The sequence below is a fragment of the Marmota marmota genome, unplaced genomic scaffold, assembly GCF_001458135.2.
Source record: "Marmota marmota marmota unplaced genomic scaffold, marMar, whole genome shotgun sequence".
Taxonomy (NCBI): domain Eukaryota; kingdom Metazoa; phylum Chordata; class Mammalia; order Rodentia; family Sciuridae; genus Marmota; species Marmota marmota.
This window is the reverse complement of record NW_026000137.1, coordinates 3,634,927-3,660,888: the sequence shown is the minus strand read 5'-3', so window position 1 is coordinate 3,660,888 and position 25,962 is coordinate 3,634,927.

Below are 25,962 nucleotides of genomic sequence, written 5' to 3'. Positions count from 1 at the left end.
ATACAAAAAGTTCACCATTCTGGCATGATAGTAGCCAATTTGACTTTTTAAAATCTAGTGGGTCCTAGGGTTGGGGATGTGGCTCAGTGGTTGAGTGCCCCCGAGTTCAATCCCTGGTATGCCCCTGCTCCCCCAAAAATCTAGTGGAAATTGCTACTGGTGGTGGTGCATGCCTACAATCCCAGAAGTTTGGGAGATTGAGGCAGAATAATCTTGAATTCAAAGAGAGCCTCCATAACTTAGCGAGGCCCTAAGCAACACAATGAGACCCTGCCTCTAAATAAAATATGTTTTTAAAGGGCTGGGGATGTGGCTCAGTGGTTAAGCACCCGTGGGTTCAATAACTGCTACGAAAAAAAAAAAAAAAATCTAGTGGCCATAGATTTAATCTACAAGAATGTAAGCACATTAACATGTAAAAGTATATACTGGTATTTTGAAATTTGGAGACTAATCAGGAGCTAGAACAATTCTTGATTCTCTAAGCAATTCACATATTTTTAAATAAAGAAAATTTGACTGCACAAAAAATTGAAAATGATTTTTCAATTGATTTCAAAAGTTTTAATGATTTTCAATTTTGCCAAAAAATTCAACTATGAAGTTCAGATTGTACTTGAAGAAACTACAATTTCTGGGAACAAATTACAATCTGGTTTCTTTCTTTGTAACCATTCAGCCAGAAAAAAATATATATATTTTCTAGCAAAAATGGTAGAAATTGTTTTGACATATCCCACCAGACGCATTGGTAGATAAAATTTCTTCCATTTTTCCTTTAATCTTTGAACATTTAGAAAAATTATTGGGACAATGTTCAGTTACTTCCTTAAAACTGATTATGTAAAAATAATAGTGAGGAAGGACACTAACAGAATAAAGCATTTATAAAAGTACTGAAGAAAATTTCTGGATGAATATAAAGCAATTAATTAATAAAATTTCCTGTCAAACCCATAAACTTTCCCCTTAAAATGATAAACTACTGTGATTCCTGTTTCCCTGTCACTGGTAATAGTATTCACTTTGCCTCAATTATTCACTCAAAAAGTCAATCTTGTTCAAGGTTTCTAATTTTCTGACCTCTTCCCATCCAAAGAGCCACTAGTTTCTATTGGGTCTAAGCCTCAATGTTTTATGCACACAATTTTACTTTCCCTAGCCATTATTCCAGCCTTAGCACAAGTCTAGCTATTGTTTGCTTCCCGGAAGTCTCATTCAGTAGGCACCACCCGGTAACTGACAGGAAGAGTGATTTCCTACATCCTTGTTTAAATTCATCAGTCTCCCCTGGTAAGAAGGGAGACTGATAAATTTTTGCCTCATACACACACACATGCACACACATATATATATTATACATATATGTGTATATAAACATAAATACAAATGGGCGTGTGACACAGAGTCTCAGGAGGCTGAGGTGGGAGGAGTTCAAAACCAGCCTCTGGAAAGTGAGGCGTTAAATAACTCAGTGAGAGCCTGTCTGTAAATAAAATAAAAAATAGGGCTGGGGATGTGGCTCAGTGGTTGAGTACCCCTGAGTTAATTGCCAGGACCCTTCCCCAAAAAACAATGTGTGTGTATACACACACACACATTTACATATATTTATATATCTGCAATTTCTGTCTATAACTACATTTGTCTCTGTTTTATATTTACTTCTATCTCTTCTTCATAAAATCATAAATTACTCGCATATCCTTCACATATTCTCAAGACCTAAATTGTCTTATTCATATAAACCTAATAAAGATACAATAGGGTCTACTGGATTAAATTAGAAACAAGTTGTTTATCCAAATACTGAACACCCAATTTGATTTTATTCACTCTACATTTAAACTCTGGCTAAGTCAAAAACAAACAAACAAACAAAAGGCTATAAACTACTCTAAAGTTAACATTAAGATATGAATTAAATAAAGTTGAGATTATTTCAGTTTTCCATTAATATAGTCATATAATAATATTCCAAGTGCAGTGGTTAATATATTTTCTGAAATTGAAAATGACAAGAATCACAGAGACATTCAAGTAAGTAGTTAATGTCATAAAGTATTATGATCTGTTTTTAAAAATAGCAAAAGAAGGGTTGGGGATATATCTTAGTTGGTAGAGTGCTTGCCTCATATGCACAAGGCCCTGGTTCAATCCCCAGCACCACACACACAAAAAAATATCTAGCACTTTGAACAGAATTTTTAATAGAGAAATACATTTTAGCAACCTTAAAATTTTTACACATGACTCAGTACTGTTTTGAAAAATAAAAATAAAAAAACGTAAAAGTAACATTAGCTCACATTTTCCATTCAAATGAAGTTCAATATCAAAAAGAGTAAGGCATCATTAAATGAAGCTCAAGGTGATACAAACACTAGGAGAAGAATGTTTCCAAGATCGCTTACCACAGTGTGCCTAGTTAAGATCAGGCAATTAGTTCCTTACTGTGATCAGCCAACTTTAAACCTGCAATTTGAAAAAAAGCCACCTATAGAGAAATCACTTCTACTTCTTTTTAAATTGTAGTAAGTCACCACCAATTATTTTTCTTCAAATTATCCCAGAAGTTTACTCAGAACTTTTATAAAACAAACCGACTCTATAATATTAGAGACTCAAATAATGAGTGACTGTTTCATTAGCCAAAATCAGTTTTTCCACTTTTTGCACTAATTTGGACTTGATATGAACATCAAAGGAATGTGGTAAATGAATTTACACTGACAATCAACGCACAAGGAAGAGCCTTGATGGCATCTCTGGCCTTAGGTCATCATTACCAGTTGCTAGGTAACCAAAGGTAATAAAAGGAAGTATGTAGCAGACAAGCCAAAGAAAACCAGCCTCAGCAATCTCGATGATCAGTCTTGTTATCACCAGTACCATGAAGTTTGTAGAAGGCCCCAAATCAAAATGCAGCAGCAAACTTGTGGTTGGTAAGGTTTCCTTTACCTTGTGATCTAAATCCCAATAAAAGTTTGCTAATATCACCTTCTTTAAGAAAAACTATTCATTTTGTGTACATCCAATTCCCCTTTGAGCTTTAGAAAATTATTTCTAATATTCTAAGATGGTCATTCTAATGTTCATTCAGTAAACATCTAAGAGCTTGAAATACATTATAGAAATATCTTGGAGGGAAGAATCATTTGGGTTGATAAATTTTTTGTGTTGTATGTTTGTTTCTTTGGTTTATGCTAGTGTAATATGTAGTCTCTCCAAGCACTTCAAATTTCTTTAGGAAAAGAATACCTACACAGGCAAATGAATGAACAATAATGGCGAACCATGAATCCAATTAAAGACCAAAATGAATAGGCAAAGTGTGTATCTATGTTCAGAAACTTTTGTGCTCTGCATTAGTGGGACAAAGCCTATGGAATATCTGAGAATTTCAGTGAAGTCTCAAGCTAAAGAGTTTTTCCTAAGGAGAAAGAAGCAACTCTACATAAGAAAATGGGAGTCAATGGGGTATGATGTATTCAGAGCAAAATGAAGACACACTTGCCTCAAGAAGAAAGTTTGTTGTCATTTTATTATTAATAGCTAGCAGTCATTGAGAGTTTATTCTTGCTAAGAAAAATAAAACCATTTTCTATGACTGATCTTACACAATTACAATGGTCACCCTCTGAAATGAGGTAGATACTATCATATCAGTTCTACGGATAAAATACAGATGATAATAGATAAAGTTCCAAGCTTACAGTGTTTTAAAAATTGCCCAAGATCACATAACTAAAATTCAGATGATCTAATTCCCAAATTCAAGTTCCTAACCACATTTCATATACCCTTACAAGTGCTGGAAGAGGTGATAGAGCAATAATGAATATGTTAAAAAAAAAGATAAATTATCAAAATTATATTTGATTTGATAATTTCATTCAATATGAATACTGAAAATATTTGTTTTAAGTAGAAAAATGAAGGGAATAAAAATGAAAACATCAGAATAAAATTTCACAACTTTCATATTCATATATATATTCATACACTTAAATGTAAATGTAAATTTAAAACCACATCAGTTTAGATAGAGTTTTCTAAAATATGTAGAATTGAGGAGTATGATAATAATTCAACAATAACAATTCTGTTACAGTTTGGATATGAGATGTCTCCTGAAAACTCCTATGTGAGACAATACAGGAATGCTCACAGGTAAAATAAATATAATATAAAATATGAGAATCTAAAAAATATAATATAAAATAAAATATGAGAATCATGACCTAATAAGAGATTAATTATTCCTTTTGATGGATTGATAATTTGAAAACGTTAATTGGTGGTAATTGTAGGCAGGTGGGGCATAGCTGGAGGAAGTAGGACACTGGGAGTGTGGCCTTGCTCCTTGTATTCAGACTCTCTCTGCTTCTTGGTTGCCATGTCCTGAGCTGCTTTCCTGTGCCATGTCCTTCCATCATGATGGTCTGCCTCACCGTAGGCCCATAGCAACACAGTTGGTGGACCATGGACTGATTCTCTGAAATTGAGAGGCCAAAATAAACTTTTTGTCCTCTAAATTGTTCTTATCAGTTATTTTTGTTACAGTAATTAAAAGCTGACTAACACAAATTATGATGTGTTGGTTTATTTTAATAAACTGGTTTTTTATTAGAGGATATACAGCATTGGAATTCAATTGGTAATAAATTGTTAGCATCTTATATTGCTGTTTCAAAACCATTTCCAGTCATCAGTGTCTCCTCTGAGTAAAGAGGAGAAGCCTTGTTAATTCTACTTTTTATTTATTTATGTACTACTCACTAGAGTCTCCTCAGTATAAACCTCCTTCAGAATTGCTAATAGAAAGAGCCATACATAATTCCTGTTGCCAGCTCAGTTTGCTCAGGAAGAGTCTTCTCATCAAGAAACACCGGGTTCTATACTGAATGGCATTGGTGGGAGTTAATTTAACTTCTCAGAAAGAGAGATCTGTAACATTTTGGGGGTTCATCAGAGGTTAAAAACATTTTAAGAAAAATCTCTGTCAATACTGAACATTTCGCTGTGTACCTTAGCTGATTTGGCAATTATTATTCCTTCTCTTGCATTTTTTCTTTTCTTCTCATGATTAATGCCTATATCTTGTTTAAAAACCAAATGGTTGTATGACTTGCTGTTTGCTCCAAAGTTCTCTGATGAACATTTGAATGGACTTATATGATATCTTTCACTTAGACTGTAAAGTCCTTTAACACAGAGATGGTTCACTAAATCTATTGAAACCATGTGCATCTAGGAAGATTTTTGCTCAGATAATATGAGACAAATTACAATGAACTAGATTTTTAATCTAAATAAGGAATACTACCTTTGATCTTACTGATAAGCTTGTGAAAGAAAAATATCTTCCCTTCCCTTGTTATGGATCCATTGTATCATATACACCCCCCATCTCTTGCAAAGCTTTGTTTTGTAGCCTATAATTACCCCACTCTTTTCCAGTCCTCTCATAGAAAAACAAGTCTGTCCTCAATTCCAAAGATGATAATACTTCTCCCTGTGAACTCATTTTATAAACAAGTTTTTCTTGCAAAGCCTTATTTTTTTCTTGATCCATTTTTTGGCTTACAATCACAGTTTACTTAATCTAAAAATCTTCTGAAGAGATGTTATTATACCCTTGAACTATACTTTTTTTCTCTTTTCCCCTCACACATTTCCTCTAATAAATCTTCTGGTTGGTAAATAATCAGAATTCTTTCCAAAAACGAGGAACTGATAGAGGACACAATATTGAGAAGTTGATTTGCAACTGAAAAGGAAGAAATGTGCAGCTAGAAAGCAATAAAATGTACCGCTTACCTAAAGACTAGCAGGGTATTTAAGTTGTACTTTTTCATCAAACCTCATTTATTAATAACTTGAGTTGTTACAGCTCAACAGTCACTCATTATAAATGAAAATTTACCTAAAATATCTAAATTCTGATTTTTTAAGAGATTATAATTTCATATTAGAAATATTTATTTTAAACATGTGGTATATGTAAACTCTCTGAAAATGTTTTGTCTGCTTCTTTTTGACAGTTTGAAAGTTTTGATTTGTTATAGATTGGTTTTGTTTGGTGTTGTGTGGAATTCATTTATGCTAGAAAAGCACATTAGATATGTTTTTTCTAAGGGTTAGTAAAGAAGTATACTAGAGATAGATGGAAGGAACAAGATTTAAGCTTTTTGCATGCAAACAATATTGAGACATACTTGTCACTAGGAAATGTTTATCACTACAGGGGACAATTACCAAGCAAATCAGTTCTTGTGGCATTAAAATAAAATAAAGTACAAGTTGAAACAAATTATATTTCTACTTCTCATTTTAATAGTTTCATTCTATAATAAGGGACTGAAGTAAAGTACCCATAAAACCTCATTGTGGTAGATTACCATGATCCAAATTATTTATACCAAACACCTATGTCTTTGTATTTGGTTACTCTCTTGCTGTGCTGACCAAGGGACTTGATTGTATGACTTGTCTTGGTCAATGGAATATAAAAAACAAACATGATGTAAGCAGAGGTTTTTAAAACACCTGTACCCTGTTGTTTGGGCTCTTGCTGTAGATTGAGCCTCAGTGAGAATGACAATGAGCTAGCCTGCAGGAATGAACCATTGAGCTGAAGCCACCTTAGACTAACAAGCTACCAAGTACCTATAAATGTATGAGGGAGCCCTAGCAATGCCAGAACTGTTAGGTCCATCCCAAATGGAAAAGTAATAATTGAGTGCTTTCATCTGGTATTTTCATCTTAGATAACTGTTACCTTTGAGTAATCACAGGACTATCAGAGATAAATTAATCATGGTAATGCTTTTGTGCTAAACACAAAAAAAGTCAGTACTAATAAATTAACTGTGAACTTATAAGCAAAGAAATGAAATGATAACTAATCTCTAGGATATATATATATAACTCAAAAAACTTAACACCAAAAAAAAAAAAAACACCCAATCAATAAATGGGCTAAGGAGCTGAACAGACACTTCTCAGAAGATGTACAATTGATCAACAAGTATATGAAAAGATGTTCAACATCTCTAGTAATGAGAGAAATGTAAATCAAAACTGTTCTAAGATTTCATCTCATACTAGTTGTTGGGTGCAGAGCAGGCTGAACTGTGTTGTCTACAGGGCAGGCTGAACAGATGTTGACTGCAAGATAGCCCACGCATTCAAACCCCCCTCTATCTGGTCCTTTATCACCTGTTTGTGTCAAGTCCCGCTCAAGGCTGAGCACTCAACCCCCCTTGGGCCAACAAGGCAGCTTGCAGACCCAGAGGCCCCATTAGATTTGAGCTATAAAAACTCCCTCCTGCCAGGCCCCCCTCTCTCTCCCTCTCTCTCTTGCTCTCTCTCTCTTGCTCTTTCTCTCTTGCTCTTTCTCTCTTGCTGTCTTTCTCTCTTGCTCTTTATCTTTCTTACGCGCGCTCTCTGTCTCTCTCTTGCTCTTGCTCTCTCCCTGTTCATCTCTTCTCTTTTCTCTCTCTCTCTTTCCTTCTTTCCTTTCTCTTTGTTGCACTGCTGCAATAAAGATCTTTTGGTTGCTCCGAGTGTTGTGGTCACTTTCCTTTCACTAGTCAGAATGGCAGTTACCAAGAATACAAACAACAATAAGTGTTCCGAGGATGTAGTAAAAAGGCACACTCATACATTGCTGGTATGACAGTAAGTTGGTACAACCAATCTGGAAAGCAGTATGGAGATTCCTTAGAAAACTTGGAATGGAACCACTATTTGGCCCAGCTATCTCTCCTCGGTCTATACTCAAAGGACTTAAAATCAGCATACTACAGTAATATAGCCACATCAATTTTCTATAGCAACTCAATTCACAATACCAAAACTGTGGAAGCAACCTAGATGACCTTTGATAGATGAATGGATAAAGAAACTGTGGTATATATACACAACGGAATATTACTCAGTGTTAAAAGAGAATAAAACTATGGTATTTGCAGGTAACTGGATGGAGATGGAGAATATCATGCTAAGCGAAGTAAGCCAATTCCAACAACAACAAAGGCAGAATTTTCTCTCTGATAAGTGGATACTAATCTATAATAGAGCGGGGGGGGGGGGGGGAAATGGAGGAAGTTTGATTGAGAAAGGGAGAGAGGGAGTATAGTGGCAGAAAAGATAGTGGAACAAGATGAACATTACTGTAAGTACTTGAATAGCTGCACATATGGTGTGATGCTATATCATGTACAATCAGAGAAAAGGAAAGTTGTGCTGCAATTGTTTACAATGAATCAAAATGCATTCTGCTGTCACATATACCTAATTAAAGTAAATTAATTATTTAATTAATGTTTTAAGAAGAAATTAAAGTGCTAAATTATGTAAGGTGTTAGTACTGAAATCATACTGGATTTTTTTTTCCTAAAAGATCTACAATAATATTAAACTTACAATAAAAAATAGTCTAAAAAATAAAAACATATCATGATGTCCTATTGTAAATATTCCTTATCTGAAAATATTGATGTCATATATTTCATTTTCTAGACACACTTATGTGATATTTTAATACAGAAGAATGTAACTCTGATTATGTAATTCACCACATTTTCCATTCTCAGATTTTTAAACCTTGAATATTTTAGGCTATATATAATATTTGTGAAAAGAAAAAGCAAACAAACAACTAATGAAATCATTATTTCTTACTCAAGGTAATCTTTGAATATGTATGAAATCAATAAAAATCTGGACTGATTTATGGGCCATAAGTGGGATGGATAAAAGTTATTTTATCTAACAATTTTTACAGCACTTTATAAATTCTCTCTACCTTAAAGCAAACCTATTTAATATTCAGTTTCCTTGATTTTGTACTTTACTGTTACACATTTCTACATTTATAAAAGATTATATTTATCTAAAAAAGAATTCAAGTTTAAAGGCTATAAATTTAGTTTATACACTGATTACATACCACATAAACTAAGATACTTATCTATGGTAAGTCCAATGTTCATGCACTGTCAAGATTTACCTGAGTCATTACTGCTTTTCTGCAAGAGAAAGAAACTGAGATATAAAACACAAATGTGAAGACATGGCAGTGCATGCAGTTATTATAATTCTCTAACCAGCAAAGAATTCTTGGGAAAAAAGGAAAATCCAGAAACTTAGGAAGCTAGCAAAAACACTGCTAAAATACTGTTCATACATACAAAAGGCAAATGTCATCAGCTTTTCAATAATTATAAGCATTCCTGTAGAATAATCATCCTGTTTGCTTCATTATTTTTATGTTCATATTTTCTGTGCTTTCCCAATTCTCAGGAGGATTGTGTGAGAGGATATTTTGAGAAATGGATATCTATGAAGCTAAATACTAAAAACCAAAACAAAACAGATCTAAGATAAGAAGTCCAGATGATTTCCTGGAGTTAAAAAATGGTCAAGAACAAAAGATGTGTTTGTATTAGGACTTACACACACAAAAAAAATAATATCATGGGAAACAATGATTCGGAGATAAATGAACATTCTAGAATCAATTATTAAAAACAAAATAAAACTCAACTTTGCTGCATGCCTCTCAAGTGCTGGATAGGTTGTCCATTCTTAGCTTTGGTTATCTCATTTAATCCTTATCACAACCTTGTGAGGTGGGTATTATTGTTTTCATCTTATCAATGTGTTATGTGACCTATGTAGGGCCACTAAATTTAAATGGCTGAAGTAGACGAGAAATCCAGCCATGTTGAAATTGAAATCCTATCTTTAGGCTTTAGTCTTGGTAGCAAGATAAGAGAAGATTGATTACTGAGTTAAAATCACTCCCTCAGCTCCAGAAAATTTTACTAAGATTCCCAATCTCATAGCACTGTCTTTACTAATGGTCCACTCTTTAAAATGGACATTGCTTTTGCATATTCTGAAACTGGTTTGTTAAGTTACCAAGGAAGTCATGGCTTCTATATTTAATGTAACTCTTCAATAAGTTTGAATCATCTTACATAACTCATCTATGTGCTGGGCTAAAATTAATACATCATAAAATGAGCATGTATTGAGCTATTTTTATCTAAGAGATTTTGCATTTGTAAGATGATACAAAGATATGACATAATTCTGCCTTGGAAGAAGTTAAGATATAAGACATATGCAAATAGCTTCAATATGTTTGGTTCTCAAAGAACAAATCAAAATATTCAAAAACCCTGTAGCCTGACACATATGAATGATAGATATTTTCATGTTGGTAATAGCAGGTCTACTTAATCACTGTGTTTACTCATGTTAGAGAGAGGCAGAGCTAATCCATGACTGAGGATAAATGGCAGAATGCAATTAGTGAGATTAGCACAAAGCTTCAACAGAGCAATGTCTCAATAAACATTCACTTTTAGTGTCACAATAAGTAGCAATATAAAAAAAGATTGCAAGAGAAGAAATGCTTCTCATTCAAGAGGAACTTTCCACACTTCATATAAAAGGAAAACATACATACCCTTTGCTTTTAGAAAATCAAGAAGAGAGTGATCCAACTCATGACAAGTATTTATGAAGAAAGTATGATGGCCATATAATGTGAGACAGAAAATAAGGCAAAAAAGTTCCTGAGTCCAGAAAAGAGGAGGTTATTTCAGAATATAAAGTATTAATACATTTTATCTTTGTTATACCTATGGCTGTCAAATTCACTATTAGCTTCTGAATATATTCAAGATTGGCTTACTCTTTTAGAACATATAAGCAAAAGTAAAATGATACAATGTTGACAAAAATATCTTGATAGCTTAAGGCCAAAAGCATACTGTTGAACAAAAATAATGATTTATGAAGAAAATATATGTAGGTTCCTGAATGCTGTTTCAGAATGAGTGACTTTTTAAAAGGATAGCAAACATTCTGCACCTAAGGGAAACAAAAATATGTCATAAAATGAGATTGACCCATTTAATTGCTAAAGTCATGAGCTCAAATAGATAGCAACACTGTAGGCTTTTGATTCCACTGAGAGTTATGCTCCATAAAAGCTAGAACAATATTACAAAACCAGATAATTCATACTGTTATGAGAGTTATAGAACTTTGAAATTAGGCAAGACTTTTAAGAATCAGTTTTTGTACCAAATATCTTTCAAATCTGAAAATATTTAAATAGTCCTAATTTTATGATTTTTTTCATGCTCTTTACAAAATACTCTCATTTAGACTACTCTAGTGATTGGAATTCTTTCTGATTTTTGAGCCAAACTCGTCTACTAATTTCTACTTGTTGCTACAAGTTATGTATATACCTTTAAGTACATGCTCTTTCAAATTCCAAAATAATCAGATCACCTGCTGCCAACTCTCCATAGTATCATTCATCATACAATGTTTTCCCCAGGCTCTTTCTTCATTATTTTAGCTTCCCTTCTATAAGTGTTCCATCTAAATTTCACACCCAAGGATGAGTAAGTACCATAGTCAGACAAATTGTATAACCAGTGAGAATACAATACATTACCCCTCAAGTAATAATGAATTTTCAAATTCTATAGCAAAAGTCCACTGGGCTTTGAGCACCCTCTCTATTAAAGTCCAAAGCTTTTATTTTTTAAAATAGAAAAGTAAACAAAAGCCACAAAATATAAGCTCTGCTGTGTTAGGTTTGTTGTTGTTGTTATTGTTGTTGTTGCTGTGTCCAATATATCTTACAAAAACAACTTAGAGAAGGAAAGGTTTATTTTGGCCCATTGTTTCATGAGCCAAATGGCCAGCAGGCTCCAAGGCAAAAATATCATGGCTGAAGGACATGGCAAAGAAAAGCAGCCAAAAGCAGAGAGTATGAGGAAGGGGCTGGGGAGAAGATGAGTTCTTTAAGGACATAACCTCCAGTGACCAATTTCCTCCTACTTCCCAGTAATCCATTCAGCCATTTATGGATTAATCTACTGTTGAGGTGAGCACCCTCATGATCCAATAATTTTTGAAAAAGCTGCACCTCTGAACCTTGCTGCATTGGAGATGATGCTTTCCATAAATGAGTTTTTGAGTGATTCCTGATCCAAACAATAATGTTCCATCCCTGGTCCCCAAAATCTCATACCCACCTTACAATGGAAATTTCGGTCAGTCCATACCCTAGAGTCTTTAGAGTCTTAATAGTTTGCTTAAAAGTCAAGCAAAGCAAGATTGAAACCTAGCTGGGCAATCATTATATTTCTAGCATCCCCAGCATGTGGTTCCATGATGTGAGCCCACAGGGCTTGAGAAGCCCCACCCCCATGGTGGCTGCAGCCCATTTGGCTTCTCTCTTGGGCTGGCTCTGCTCACTGCCTGCAAATTTCCTCAGCCGATGATTCAAATTCCGGGCCTCTACAACTTCTTGGTGTTTCCACTGGAGTTTCAACTTACTCTCAAAGCTTCACACATCATCTCAGGGGCCACTAGCAGGGATTCTGACCTGACACATATTTCCTGGCACCAAATGCCTTCATACCAAAAATCAGTGGAAGCCTTCATGAAACCTTAACTCCAGCATTTTGCATTTCTGCAAAACCAATCCCAAATGGATGATGCCAAGGTATACTACAAGCTTTAGCAAAGTTGCGCCCCTTTGAAACAGAGCTGAAGTAACATCAGAGTGCCTGAGTGGCTGAGCATAGTGAATGAATCCTGGAAAAATAACTTCCTAAGCACCCTTGTGAAAGCAGGGAGTTCCCATGTTTTCTACTTAAAACAGTCTTTCAAATGGTTTTTCACTTTTATACCCTTAAGCCTGAGATGGGAAAGGTGTAGCAAATTTCTGAGATACCCTCAAGACATTTTTTTTTTCTATTTGCAAAGTACTTAGCTTGCCTTTAATAGCACTAATCTTAGCAATTACATCTTCCTTGATCCCAATTTTATAGGCAATTTTCTGACCAACCTACACGTTTTTAAAATCTTCCCCTTTGCTTTTTACTCCCAATTATCACAATAAACCTGACTAAAAACTGTCAAGAATATTCACATCACCACCTAAATGCTATTATGCCTTGAAAATTTCTTGGTCAGATTAGTCCATTACCTTAAAATTCAGTCTCACAGAAGGTCTCAGGATGTGGGCAAAATGTAAAGAAGTTCTTCGTCAGAAGGTAACATGCATGACTTCTAGCATGATTCCAAATAGTGTCCTCAATCCCATCTGAAACCTCTTGGGCACAGTCCTAACTCTCCATATTTCTATTGGCTTTCTGGTCTTCTGAGTAATAAAACTTTTGACTAAAATGAGACTCAATGACATATGCAATGAAACTCAGAAAATCTTGTTCCATAGCAGTCAGTAAAGCATTTATAATACAAGGAATAAATTAATGTCGAGAAGATATGTCCCTATTAATGTACATCCTATTTAGAGTTAATTAACTTCATATTATCTACAAATTAATGCCTTTCATTAAATTTGAGATGTTTTAAGTCATCATCTCTTCACATATATTTTTCTATTCCTTTGACTCCCTCCTCTTATTCTGAAACTCCCCTTAACATATGATGGAACTCTAGACATTGTGCCGTACATTTGAGGCTTTGTTTTTCTTTTTTCTCTCTGTTCTTCAGTTTATATAATTTTAATTGATCTATTTTTACAGTTACTGACTATTCTGCCAACTCAGATTTACTACTGACTTCATGCAGTGAATAATCCAGCTTGATTATTACGCTTTTCAACTCCAAAATCTCCAATTGGAAATGGAATAAAGAAACCTATTCTCCTGTAGAGCCTTCAGAGCAATCACAGCTCAGCAGATCTCTTGATTTGGATTTCTGGCATCCATAAATATAAGAGAACACTTTTCTGTTGCTTTAAGCCACCATATTTGTGGTGATTGATTACAACAATTGTTTTTCCTAGTTTTAATTATTAGGAAACTTAATATGGGCCCTATCCAAGTTCTTGAAAGACTCTATGAGCATAATAAAATAGTTATTGTTTTGTACCATTAAATTTGATATGATTTGTTATATAGCAAAAGATGACCACATTAGTTCATGTGTAGATATGTGTAAATGCTTCAATACTGATACATGTTAAATATGTATTATCACTGTCCCTTATAAACATATTATCATTGTTGTTCATCATCAGAATTTTCATTTGTTAATTTTAAAGTAGTATTAATTTTGTCTTATTATTATTAGATTGCTGTGTGGAATGGTTTGATATCTCAAAAATGTATTTTAGAAACTTTTTACATATTTTAGACCATGATTTCCAAATTATATCATATAACATGCATGTGTAATGACTTACATCTATACATCATATACTTTCTTATTGATAATGCAGGCACATGTATGTAATCCTACCAATATTAACTTCTGCAGTGGCACTTTATTTGTGATGTGCTCCTTGTGAATCTTGCCACCTTGTGAATTTTGCCATTTAAATAAACTGAAATGTATTATAAAACTATTGAGTAATTGCTAATTTTATGACATTGTCTTATAATGTTAATTCATAAATATACAGTCATACTCTTACTGACAAGATTATTTTTTCACTAAATGTGAGATAATTAATTATATGAAATTTTAAAAAAGGGTTTAATAGCCTTTGTACTATTTGCCTCCACATTCACTTTTAAACTGGTGAGAAGTCCACTTACAGGTAATGTTAGAGAGTATATGATTCTTCTATATCAGCAATATTTGTAAGATGCACTGCTTCTCTCAAGATGTAGAGGAACTCTGTCAATTTCCTCATCTGTGAGCCTATAATATCTAAAAAATAATAACAAGTTAACTTGCCAAGACTCAAACTTATTAAAGATGCTAGCTAATGGTTACTATTTTCTTTTCTAAGCATACTCAAACCATTTGTTTAATAATTCATTGTAAAGTATTAACATAAATAAATGCCCAGCTCTATAGTTATCAACTTCTAAAATCTGAATTATCCTGGTTTAAAAAATCTTTGTATTTGTCCATCTCCATCCATATAGTACCTTGCCATTCCAATAACAAGTAAAATTCCTATTTAACTAAAAATAAAAGCAATGATAAAGACTGTCTCATGTATTTTTTGTAGTTTATACATTTCACTGTTACCTATTTTTATTAAGTACTATTTTATTAAGTACTATGTTACAAAATTTAAAACCCAAAGATTAAATCTTCAGGATTTTCTTTTTCTTTACCTATTTTTTTCTTCTGAATATGACCTAATCTTAAAAATATCATTCATTCATTCATTTTGCTACTTAATTCTCAACTTTCTGGTAACTCATATCCTCTCTGTCACTAATTTTTTAAAAAAATTATCCTATTAGTTTATTTTATGAATAGGTTATTTGTTTCAAGAATTTCTTGAATCTATTAATCACTGGGTTGAAATCGTCCAACTGTTGGTTACATTGATCATAATTGTGGCATTCCCATAGATGTTTCTGGCCAAGGTTTGTACACTCAAGAAATATGGTTAAAATTTTTTGTCTTACTTGCTACATTTTCTGTTCATTATGTTCTCACTTTTAAAGTTCAATTAAATTTGAAAAGAACTAATAAAAGGAAGTAGTTTTATTACATTAAAATCTGACTCTTTAAACTATCATTTAAAAGGAATGAGTTAAGCAAGGTTGGAATAAATAGCAATACTGTATTTCATAACCCATGTATACACTTTCTTGTAAAATATATGTAGAGAGAAATTAAAATATATAATTATAGAAATTAATATCTATTAGAGAAATTAACATTTTCTTGATATTTAGTTCTAAAATGTTAATAGCTCTTTTCTTTCCAATCCATTGACATTTCTGCTTCTATTTGGGGGTTTAGAGGAAGGAATTTTGTTCAGGTAACTCTAGCTGCTATAATGTATAAAATGTCTCAAACTAAACTCCATAATGGATATTCTTATTAAGCAGATAGCTTTTCTTTGAGTGGAAACTGCATTTAGTCTTGTTCCTTATCTTGGAGCCACCATATTCAATATATGGATTCTAAAGTTACTGTTCATGTATGTACCAGACCAACAAGATGAGAAAATACATGGAATATCTCCCTCTGAATGTTAATATGTAGTAGGTGAATATAAAACACATAATATACAACACATCTGCCAACAACCCACTTTCCCACTCACACCTGACTATAGGGAAGACAGGTAAAGGTGTGCCAAGAAAGAAGGTGTGCCTTCTTTGTTATTTATATGAATTCTTGGGATTGTTACTGACACCCCAAATCAGGCAAAACAAAACAATGTTTGCTTTGATTAAATGAATAAATTTTTATAAATATTTTCTCAAATATAAATATACACAGTGATATAATTCTTTAACATGAGGGTTATGGTTGTAATTGAACATGAAATTGAGGAGACAGGCTAAATTTCTTGAATTGACTTCTTATCCCTCTGAAAAATCTATTTTTATACAGTGTCATGACTTTGGACCCATTTTACTTTTAAGAAGAAAATAGTTTAGCTCTCAACAAATGATGTTCATTCAATTAATTTCAATTGAAAACTGACAAATATATGAAATGGCATTAAACAATTCTTTTCCCTTGTAGAGCCAAATAAATAATAGCCATATTTCCCTTAATACTTACTTCAAAGTTATTTTTTTTCTAAAACAGATTTCAATTAAGTTCCATATAATTTACTCTGCAATAGAAGTTTACACAAATTTGATTCTTAGAAAACCAAAATTGTTTCCCATTTTGATTATGATTTTAAAAATATACACACCATTTGTGACCAAAATTTGAGAAAATAATTTTTAAGTAAGCATGGAATATAAAAAGATATTTGAGATATATATGTGTGTACATATAAATATGATAAAACACATTCAAAGATGATATGTTAAGTCATTCTTATTCATTTCAAAAGTTAAATATAGAATTATTATGAGATTCAGTAATTCTACTCTTAGGTATATACTCAAAAATATTAAAAACAGATACCAAACAAATACAATAAACAAATAGCATAAACAAATGTGTACACATTCATATCAGCACTAGCCAAAAGGTAGAACAGCCCAAATATCCATCAACAAATGAGTAGATAAACAAATTATCATAACACACATATATGCATGTGTACACACAGAGAAGTAGTATTCATCCATGAAAAGGAGTGAAGTAGTAATATATGTTATGCCGTGGATGAACCTCAAAAACTTTATTTAAGAGAGTCAATACACAAAATCAATATTGTGAATTCTATTTGCATAGAATATCTAGAAGGGATAAATCCCTAGAGACAGAAGGCATGTTTGTGGACCACCAGGAAATGGGAGAAGAGGAGAGTGGAGGAAAAGGCCTTGATGTATTTGTGGTGTTATTTTGGATGGATGGCAATGATTTGGAACTAATGGAAATGATACTTTCACAGTATTGTGAATATACCAAGTACTATTGAAATTGTTCACCTTAAAATTATTAAACCACATCAATAAAATACTCTTGCTTTAAAATACATAATTAAACAAATCTGTATGCTAATATATATTCTCATCTATAAATTGGGGTCCTCTTCAGGATCATCTACTTTCACAAAGACAGAATTGAGTTCCTTACTGTTGCAGGAGTATGGTTCCTATTTTCCTGTAGGTTGGTGGACTGGAATTTGGATCCCAAAAGATTCCTTCTTATCCAGCACTCTCCATCATTAAAACCAGTAATGGAATGCCAAATCCCTCTTGTGCTCTGAACTCTCATAGTTACCCTTCTGTTTCTCACTGTAGAAAATGTTTTGATTTTTATCTCACTTTAATATAACTTCGTGGGTAGCTACAGTTATGTCTACAAGATTTGTCACATCACTTGTGTTATAAATATAATGCCTCATTTTCAAGGGTTCTTAATATTCAAAATCCCCAAAGTAGACCAACAGCACAATGAAGCCTTACAAACAAATTTCTATATAGGCAATTATCAAATCATGCTCAGTCTTATTTTATATGTACTCCCAGCCACTTTATTATTTCCTAATACACACACATACACACACACACACATACACACACACACACACACGAAGGCTAGTTTTGAAAAAAAATCTTAAACATTATATAATTTCAACACCAATATTTCACTATGTACCTCTGATAAATACATTTTTTAAAACTCATGAAATAATTATCATACCTAAAATAATGATTATAGCTTCTTAATATCACTAAATATCCATTAGACATATTTCTCAGCTTGACTTTTGCTTTTTTCAGTTGGTTCATTTGAATCAGGACCCAACAAGATCCATTCCTCACATATACAACTTTCTAGGATTCTTGAGTAAGAATGATCTGAACTCTGTTATCCTCCTATTTTGAATCAGATGAACACAAAATTTTTATTGCAGAAGTAGACACAATGACTGTACATTTATTTTTATTTTGATGTTTTCAGCACTTTCTGGAAGAAAAAAACATTCACACTAAAAATAGATTTGGGAGCATCAACCTTTAACATGCTACTACAAAGCTGAATAACATTTCAAACTAATATGCTATGCTTGGGTAAAATGCAAAATGTTATTTTAATCTATAATTTCTGGAGGAGAGCAAGGAATTATGATTACCAAACTATTCCCTTTTTTTCCTAAAGCAAATCACTTTCAAATATTGTACAGAACTTGGCCGCTGTGTTCCACCTTCAAGGCCAACATTCTGGCACAAGCTACTATCATCTGTTTCTATGATTATTGTATTCATCTCCTAAAATGTCTCCTTAGCTTTCGCTTTGCCTTTCAGAAATTTGGACTCAATATGGAGTAATTCTATTAAAATTATAAGACCAGAGATATTTTATTCACAACACCTCAATGGCATTCCATCACTGAAATCCAAAATACCTTTTGTGACTTATACAATCTAATGAAATATAGTTCCACTTCACCTATCTGACCTGACCTTCCACTTCCTTCAGTTACAACAGCCTTCATGCCTTTGGAAGCTTATAAGGAGCTCAAAGCATTTTTAAAACTTCAGCAGCAGGACTTCTTCCTTCCCACATTGGAGCTACTTCCTGCTCCCCACCAGCCATTGACTGTAAGAGAATATAATTCATCAGTCTGTGGATCTGTCTTCCGTTAAGGACTGGCATGCAGGTACATGAAGGCAGCCACTCTGGACCTTGCCTTCCCTGTATTTCCCACAATTCATTTATCATTTGTTTTAACTTCAAGGTATTTCTCAGATCTTTCCAATTCACCTCCCCTATCAACCATGATTATATCTTATCTGAATTGCTGAATTGGTCCCCACCTGATCATTATGGAGTCCTGACCTCTCGAAAAGTATTCTCTACCCAAAGAATTTCCCTTAAGCAGTAAGTCAAATCATGTCACTTCTCACTTAAGACCATTTCATAATTTCACTTTATGAAGGGAATAGAATTCAGACTGTTCAAGTGACCCACAGGACCCTGCTAGAACAAACCATTGCCTTTCTCATTAAGCTCTCTCCTTTCCATGTACTGTCTCCTCTATCACATATGCTTTACTTCCATTTTTTTATTAGATTTGTTCCTTTTTATCCTTCACATATCATTTTCATAACTTCTCTTTCATGAATTTTGTATCATATGTTACTGTATACAGACTAAATACACATTTTTTTATATTTTATTTTCAGTGTCCCCCCCCAATCTATTCTGTTCATAAGGATGAAAATTGTGCCTTTTTTAAATAAGACACTTTGCAAAAAAAAAAAAAATCTAGCTACTCAATAAACATTGGTTGAAGTATGTATCCATGCAGTCATGTAAGAGTGAAAAACTAAGTTGACTGTTTACTTAATCAACTAAATCAAGCACTTGCATAATCCTAGCCATCAGATTTCAGATAGAAAGAGGAGCTGATAAGCATATTCCTCACAGAATGTTTGCTTTACAGTTGGAAAAAAGAACTGAGGATTGAGAAGATTCTGGCTCCAAGTCAGAAGGTAAGTGGATCAGAAACTCTATGGGCCAACTCAAAAGCTCTTCCTGCAGTTTGAATGTCAAGGGCTGAGAAACTTCCATTCTGTTCAGGTGACTGAGGAGAGTTTAAGTTATATATCTTTCTGGACTGGGATAGTGATTTGTAGAAATACCCTGGCCCAAATGGAATTTCATTCCCATAGTTCAACTAAGCAAATAACTTATACACTTAAATCTTGTCCCTCCAGAAATAATACTATAGCACTATGAGTGTAGCAAACGGTATATTACAAAGATGGCCATAGTAGTATCTCTTACCCACTTGTTTTTCTGCCTAGGACTGTGCCACTTGCTTCTCCCTCAAGAGGTGGAGTCTCATTTCCTTAGATCTCAACTAGCTACTGGCAGTAGACTCACTTGCAACCTAGAACGTGGTGGAAGCAATTCTGTTTGGTTTCCAAGGTTAGGTCAAAAGGAACCTATCCTCCACAGAGACCCACATGCTCTAGTTTCTGTGGATCATCTTGATCAGCTTGGACTCTTAGAAAATTGTGTTCTAGTTGTTCCCTTGCAGAATATTCCCTTTTAGGAACCAGATATCACATGATGAGAAGCCCAAGCCACATGGAGGGGCCATGGGCAGGCATTCCAGTCAACAGTCCCAGTTGAGCCCTACCTTTGAGTTATCGCAGGCCAGCTGCTGGACATGTGAGGGAAGAAGCAGCTGGCAGCTGATTCTTATCACCAGCTATCCCAGTCTTGCCAGCAAAGTCCCAAAATATTCTATCTGCATTGTGGTCTGTTGGAGTTCCTGGCCACGAAATCCATAAGCATAATAGAGTACCCTACACTTTATGCCACTAAGTGTAGGATAGTTTGTAACAGAGCAACAGAACATTTGGAACACCCTACCCCTATGTGAAAATTAATGTACTTACTGTAAAGATCCTAGGCAGGCATGGATCTTCATAGTGGCATCATCTATAACCAGGAGTAAATACAATGTTAAAGTTAAATCAGCTAGAAATTATTTTCTTTCATATTAATCAAAGAGATAACTATTCAGTCACTAAAATAATATAAAATTCATATGACAAGAAAATGTACATTTTCTAAGATTAAGCAAAAATTAATAAAAATACCATCAAATGGTATACAAATAAGTATGCATTTGGTTTTAAAATATACACTGTGGACAGTACTAAAAAGCAGCATGCAAAAGGGAAACTTTTGTGAAATTAGCATACAGAGTATAACTGATGTTATAGATTACTCCAGATTTGATCCAGATCTTCTTAGGTTATACTAGGAAATATAAAGGTGTATGTCATGTATAGGAAGTCTGATATTTCATAGAGAATTAATTCTTTAACGTGTTTCCTTATGATTTATGGATTTACTTAAGTAGTTATCATGACAGTAGCAATGTTTCTGTTGCTATTGTTGTTTATTAGTTTGTTGCTGCTAGTATTTTTCTCTCTCAAATGCAGGTCAAAAATTTAGAAATTCTACCCAAGAAACTAACAATATACAATTCTACAGGAATATTTATTGGGCAAATGTGCTAGCCAAGATCATTTTGTAATACATAAAATCTAGTTTATGTTTAAGCTCTATTGTATTTGATATTTCTCTGGTTAGGATTCAGGTGGAAATGTTGATATCTCATTAATGCTTCCTAAAACATAATTCCTCTTTCATGCTCAGAATAGAAAACAACCAGGAATCAGTAGCCCACATATGCCATGAATGTATATGATTAAAGCAGGGTGGGATTAAAACATGATCATTCATGATTGAGAAATAATAGACTTCATTTCCACAGATAAAAGAGGCTCCATGAACAAAAACATATTCAAAGTTATCAGCTAAATATGTTTCTTTATTTAGAAATCACTGTAAGATTATAAATCTGTACTTAACACATAAGTATGAAAATGAACTTTGGATAGTAGGATATTCAGAGTATGCCAAACTTTAATATAACTTATATATTCTACTTCCTCCTTTTATAATGTGGTTATATCATACAAACAAAAAAAATCATGGACACTTTCCTTTGAAATCTGCCTTATGTTTCTGTGCATCTTCTATAACAGTGGATCCTCCATTGAAGGAAGTCCATGTTCTGAAGAAAAATCTATGTAACCAACTTGTCTTTTCTAGTAATATTTATAAAGCCAAAGTCACTGGTTTGTTGTCCTGCTGTAGGTGAATGCTTTTTATTTCTCAGCACTAATCTGAAAGTCTTGTTTGTATGTGTCAGTATAGATATCTCTGATAATCACCTGCATAATTCATATTGAGTTAAATTTAAATGTCTGCATTTATGACACTGAGATTACACAGTCCCTTTCTCATAGACTAGAAGTTATTGACACCAACAGAATTTTACAAGTAGATACTAGAAGTTTGATTCAACCTCAAATTTATCAGGAGAATATTTTTGATCCAGAATCTTCTGTTAACCCTTTAAATACCATCATCTGGCTGTACCTGAAAATACTCCACTCTTGAGTAATAATGGGTAGCGTTAGGTACTAACTGAAGTGGATCCTGACTACATATCATCCTAAACTGTGCCCTAACCAAAATACTGCTCCTTGCTTAAGGTCTGACCTAAAAATGCCAGATGAAAAAGGATGCCAGTTTCAAGACAGGGGAGCAGGTTCAAAACAAGTGCATCAGACAGGTGTGTAACAGAGCAACCATGAGAAACTGCACTGCATTGTGATTGGCTCCCACAATGGCCCCTTCCATGATGCCCTAATAGAATTGAATGATCTAAAAATCCAAATTATTAGTTAATAAACTCTTTTGGTTTAATAATGTCATATGCTACACTTGATTTTTAAATTAGACATATTATTTCCAAGACAGTTTTGGTTTGTCCCCATAGATTCATGTATTGGAAGCTTGGTCCCATCATGAAAGAGTGAGTCTGAACACTAAGTCCCTCTTTGGCTTCCTGTCTCACCATGTAATCTCTCAGTCTCAAATGTTTTCCCACCATAATGCCATCTGCCAGGTGACATGGCCAAAGGGGCCCTCCCTAAAGCAAAGGGGATGCTAGTGCCATGCTCCTGAACTTCTAGAACAGAGAGAGCTAAACATTTTGTTTTCTATACGAAGCATTAAACCTCAGGTATTTTGTCATATTAATGGAAAATGGACTAATATAATAAACATTCATTTCATTATAGCAGCAAAGACTTGAAAGTCATCAAAAATAGTTATAATCAAAGACAGAAAAAGTATATAAACAAATAAGAAAACCCTGACTTTTAGCCAATAGCATTTTTAATCAAATAGCATGTCTCAAAAATGATAGATTCTATCATTTTCTTCTATGAAAATTCATGTGTAAAGTCCACTGAATTAGCTGCATCCTGTCCAAAATTTTAATGCATAGGTATAAGTAATGAAATCCCATATATATCCAATGAAGTATAAGTTGTTGTATTTAGGCTTTATAATTAAACTTACATTAAGTGTTTAACTTAGGTACTAACTGCTAGAAAGGTGAGAATGATCATGACATATGCAGAATTTGAAAACCTTAGGTATCTCTGTTTCAGTGTATAAGGTAAGTTCAACATGGTAACCATGTTGTTTAACATATAGTGGGAAGTTACATAATGTAAAATCTGTCCCATCAGCTTTACTTTTTATTTTTATTGTTGTTGTTCTGGTGATGATGAGGATCAAACCCTGGGACTCACATGCTAGCCAAGAGCTCTACCACTAAGCTATAGCCCCAGCCCAACTTTACTGGTTATGAATCATTTATTCAATGATTTAAATTTCAAACAGAAATTCGGGAAATGAAAGTGTTCAATGAAAAAAAAACACAGAAGACATGACTTTCCCTCTTATTTCACTTTTATTAATAAGAAATGTTTTTCCTTACCACTATTTTATCTCTAATCATAATATTAAAATATTTAAATTGTCTCTATAACGACTTCAATAATCCTCAAAGATCATTTGTTATAAGATCTATAGGATTTGTTATATGAAAGGTTCACATAACTATTTATATAAACAAACCATTTCTATAAATAGTTCTACAAACTAATTTTTCCCTAGATTCCCCAAAAGAACCATGTGTTTAGCTGTCTCCTATTCCTGGGAAATCTGAGACTTAAGCTCCTTATAAGAGATGAATTTTCTCCTGCTTTGTCTATGTCAAAGAAAGAAAAATAATTACCAGATTCAAATTAAATTTACTCATAATTATTCCTTGAAAATGAAAATAGTTTCTAACCTTTATATAATTTATAAAATTCTTTGGTATGAATTGTTTTTTTTTTTCCTCTTATATCCCTTGAGTGACAGTTTTTTTAGGGCTCTTTACTTTCTACATTTACTACATGAACAGATAGACGCTCAGGGGAGCTGCCTTCTCATAGACAAATGATTCACAACCAGTGGGGCTGATGAAACGTTTTAATTATGCAGTTACCTACGGTATTCTAGACAGCATGACTACCATGTTGACCCCTACTTCACACACTGAAATAGGGATATCCAGAAATATTTTCCAACTCTGCGTATGCCATGATTATCCTCATCTTGCACTAACAACTAGTACCTAAGTTAAAAAGAGTAATTAAGTATTTAAAAGGGCTTAAAAATAGTGGCTGATTAGAAACCTAAAATTATAACACAAGTTTCAACAAAACAGAAAAAAAAAATGCTAAAGCTCAGACCAAGAGTTAATAGCTTTATTTTCATGGATAGAGGAAAATCCATAAGAAATTATGAAAAAAAAATGCTGACTGTGGCCTACTTGCAAAAATCAATAAAAACATTTAATTTCAGGAGTAGAGGATATTTTGATGATATCAGCTTCATTACTTCCACAAATTTAAATGTGCATGACTTTTAGGAAGAAAGGACATTTCATTATGACAGTTTCCCTATGCTTCAACTGAATGCCGAGAGCCATGATATGTAGACACTGAGTGCTACTTGAGAGTCACAGACAAATATACCTTTAAAGGGAAAACTCATTTCCAGAAAAAGGAGACATTTCTTATTTAAATATAGGCTTTTCACATCAGGCTTGTTAGTTCCATTTAAATCTATGCTATTTTGGTTAAAATATCCAGTTTACTCTTTTTGTGTGTGATTATCATTGTTTCTATGGTGCCATTAGCCATGGTAATAGCAATTAGGGACAGCACTTGAAAACTCACAGCAATTTTAACCACATAGGCTTCATGCTTAATGACTCTAAATTTAACAAAAATGTTCAAAATATAAAATATGAAAATGATTTAAGGCAAGAATCAACGTTACAAAGACATTTGACCATTCATAAATACGGACATATAAACACAAGCACTTGAAAAATCAGGAATTGTTGGAACAGCTTCATTTGGAATTTTTTTAATCATTTAACTCCAAGAGTTCTGATGCAGATTGCTACAGCTTGTTCTTCAATACCCTGATTGAAATACTAATTAAATGTTTGCAGTTAGTCCACTAATGAGCTTATAAACCTAAGTAGTTTCCTTATTTTCATTTACTATTGATGTAATAGCACAATACTATGAAAAAGGAGTAAAAGATGGTATTGTTTATAGTCTCAAACAATTCAAGTAAAAATTAATAGACCAGTCCTGGCAAGTTGAGAATTACTCTGATTCAGCCAAAGGAGATAGGTGCAAGTTGCTTTGAAAATACCTGCTCATTTGGCATCCTTTCCTCAATTTTTTTCCACATTTAGTATCTACCATACTGTTGGTCTGTTCTGACTTCCCTGAGCAGCTTTGACCTACAAAGGCCCTAGCCTTGGTCTTTATTTTGCCATCTGATTTCACCTATAGTAATTCCTTAGTTAGGCAAATCATAATTTGTTTGACAAAATTTCCTATTTTTGACTGAGATTGGTTCCAGGTTTATGTATGAAAATCAACCTTTGAAAGTATTTGAGCACAGAATCAATAGCAAGCAGAGTCAGACTCAATTTTTCTATCAGTGGTTTTGGCTTTAGAAAACATCCACAGAGAATGTCTGTGATAACAGCAAAAGCAAAAGAGCTCCTTGAAGCAGCACAGAGTTAGGTTTATCTCCTGC